Below are 3,621 nucleotides of genomic sequence, written 5' to 3' on the forward strand. Positions count from 1 at the left end.
ACTGTCCGTTACTGTGCTTGGCACATGGGGCTAACTCAACAAGTAGCTTCTCCGGGCAGCAGCGACTCTCCTGAAGATACCCGAGAGCAGCGGTTCTCAACCTGTAGGCATCCGCCCCTTTGGAGGTGTCCCTTTCACAGAGGTCACCTAAGACCTCCAGAAAACACAGGTATTTACATTATAATTCATGACAGTAGCAAGGTTACAGCAATAAAGTAGCAACAAAAATAGTTAGGGTCGGGGTCACCACAACATGAGGAACCGCATTAAAGGGTTACAGCATCAGGGAGGTTGAGAACTGCTACCTAAGTTGAGCAACGTTTACCGCAAGGACCGATGGGAATTACTAGGCAAAGAAGGTGTCAGGGGTCAAATCAAGACGTGAGAGAAGGGAGCAACACCACATGAGGCTCTCTCCTAGTCCCCTCCTCCCTCAGGGTGCTTCAGGAAGACTATGAGGTTCAGGGGGACAAGTCATGGCTCCCCGAGGAGTCAGAGGAAGATGTGTAAGACACATGTCTCAATTTGTGCTGCTGTGACAGATTACTGGAGATGGGTATTCATAGGAAACAGACATTTTTCCCCCCACAGTTCTGGTAGCTGAATCCTATTCACGAGGATTTTACCCTCATTGACTAATTCCTTTGTGTTCCACTTTTAAGAAATGTTAATTTTTCTTTAAATATATTTTAATTAAAATAAAATCACATCATATCTCCCTTCCAACCCCTCCTATATACCCTCCCTCCCTCTCAGATTAATGGCCTCTTTTTTTTTTTAAAGATTTATTTATTATATATAAGTACACTGTCGCTGTCTTCAGATACATCAGAAGAGGGCATCAGATCTCATTACAGGTGGTCGTGAGCCACCATGGGGTTGCTGGGATTTGAACTCAGGACCTCTGGAAGAGCAGTCAGTGCTCTTAACAACTGAGCCATCTCTCCAGTCCTAATGACCTCATATATATATATGTATATATATATATGTTATGCATACATATATGCACAAACATATAAATTCAACTTGCTGAGTCTGTTTCTGTTGTTTATGTGTATATGATTTCAGGGCTGAATAGTTTATATTTGATAAACAATTTGGGGGCTCATCCCTGGAAAAGATAATCATCTTTCTTTCGGCAATCATTAATTACTTGTAGATATTTGTCTAGATGTTGGACCCACGAGGCTTTTCCCCTTCTGTATTAGCACAGCCATTGACATTGCCATTGTTTAGGTCTAGTTTGTGCAGACATTTCTAGGAAATACAGTCACACATTAAACTTCCTGCCCCTCTGGTTCTTAGAATTTTTCTGCCTCCTCCCCCATGACGTTCCCTGAGCCTTTTGTCCAGTTTTCTGTGGTAGATGCACCCCTTGGGAACTGACCTCCCTACACTCATTTCTTCAGAATGTCTAGCTGTGGTTTTCTATAATAGTCTCTGTTTTCTGTAACGGGGAGCTTTGACGAGAGGAGATGGCTACACTACTTGTGTGCATAATGATGTTTTAGAATGTAGTTGGGAGTCTCGATGGACTAGTAAAAGGCAGTAGTAGGATCTCTTTAAGATGCATGACCTCACTGTCCCTGGGTGGTTGACTAGGTTTCTAATACCAAGCCTAATTTCCCTCCTGTGGCGTGTCTTAAGTCCAATCAGACCACCCAAATACGAGCACCACGATTGCACCTTTAGGGATACCTTGGCATGCTAGTCGTTGTTGTGGTTCATAGGCATCACAACTGCATAGGGTTATTGACAGCATCCTGCCCTTGCAGAATACTTTCTACTATACTGGCAGCTAAGTTTACGCATAAGAATTTGGGAAATATATTTAAACCATAGCACACAATGAGAGATAACCAGTCTGGAGCCAAGGGAAGGGTTGGACCGGATCACATAGACAAGTTAGTACACGTGAGATGGGTGAGAAAATGTTGACGGTGCTGTGCGTCCATAAGGTGTTAAAGCACAAATAAATGCCTCTGGAGGCCTTAAAATCTCACACGAATGGGGCATTTCCTTGGTTGTTCTTAGTGTCAGCATGTGCTACCGTTTGCAGGACTTACAGTTAGCATGGTTCACGTGTTCCATTGTTCACTAGTGAAAACTCTTAAGATTAAAAACACAGAGTAGATGCGTAAAACACACCACAGGCTGCTTTCAAAAAAGATGATCACATTCTGTTCTCTGATGATTAGAGGCCACCAAGGGATTCACAGACCATGTGTATCTTTGCCCTACCTGTTAAACGGGTGGGATTCTGCAATGAGTTCAACATGCTTTACTCGCCTGTCAAGTGAAAGGCAGCAGAGGCTATACGTCATAGAGTTGATGTTCTAAACCAGTTAGTACATATAAGAATGTAAACACCTGTTACATCTAAAAAAAAAAAGTCTGCATAGTGTAGACTATGAGGCTGATGAGGAGAGGACCAAACTGTACTTAATTCATTACAATCCTGACATGTGAAAAGGAAATCATATTAACTGCATTTTGGAGGGGAAAACATACAATTAAGTTGACTGTTTACACCAACAAAATAGAGCGACTGAGGCCTGGACAGAGATAATTCATGGGGCCTGTGAGAACCTGTGCCTATGGTAACAGAGGCAGATATTTTACTGACTCTTTACGGCCAGGGGTTTTCGGGGGAGCGGCCAGCATACGTCTTCCACTACAGACAAGCCTTCTGGATGTTCTGTGCTATAACTCAAGCTCCGTGGAACCTCTTTCTGTGTTAGATATCCTTGCTTCCTAGTCTCATTCTTGCTTGAGGTACTGTTCTCTTTGCTGGCATTGTGCTCACCCCCCAGCCTTCCTGTTTAACACAACTTTTGTCCTTAGAACCAGCCAGGGTTTCATCTCCACCTCCTTAACCCTAGATCACAATTCCTTCCTAAAGCCTTTGCTTCTTTCTCCCTTACCAGCACACAGTGCACGTGTCTCTGCCAACTGTGCAGGGAAGTTTTGTCTTCTTCATAGCTCTCTCACTTCTTCACTCTCTGTACGTAGTAAACAGACTGAATTTAATGGCTGAGTCAGTAGAAAGCTCCATAGAGGGCAAGTTTCTCCTCCCTTTCTACGGATCCCAGAGAAGAAGGGCTCATGGTACCTACTCACCCGGTCATGGGCCTTCCCTTACCAAACAGCCTGATTTAGGTGATTGATGACTTCCCATATCTCAGGTGTGACAATCCATAATTGACTTAATGCTTAATGATTGTTTTGAGCACTGTCCCACCATGGGGGAGGAGACACAAAACTCATCATGGTCTATAGAAAGATCAGTGTATCCTTTACTAGAAATGAGTCTTACTCATCTGGAATAATGGCCCAGGACCTCTGAATGGTGACCTCTAGTGGAATCTTATGAGCATCATCTTCTTGCTGAGAAGAAAGTGATGGCATGAGTGGAAGGATCCCTTCCACGTGGACAGAGCCTCTCGCTCTGTGACGTGGAGTTGGTTTGAAGACCTGAGGGTAGACCCAACAGAGAGTGTGCCCACTAGCATGAAGGTTGACTGGGCTTGGTTTAGAACCCCTCTTTGTGAGAAGAAGGATCCACTCACCCCGTGCTCCAACTGCCACTCTCTTAACTGTCACTCAGAACCTTGCTTCTCA

This window comes from Rattus rattus, chromosome 6 (assembly GCF_011064425.1).
Source record: "Rattus rattus isolate New Zealand chromosome 6, Rrattus_CSIRO_v1, whole genome shotgun sequence".
Lineage (NCBI taxonomy): Eukaryota > Metazoa > Chordata > Mammalia > Rodentia > Muridae > Rattus > Rattus rattus.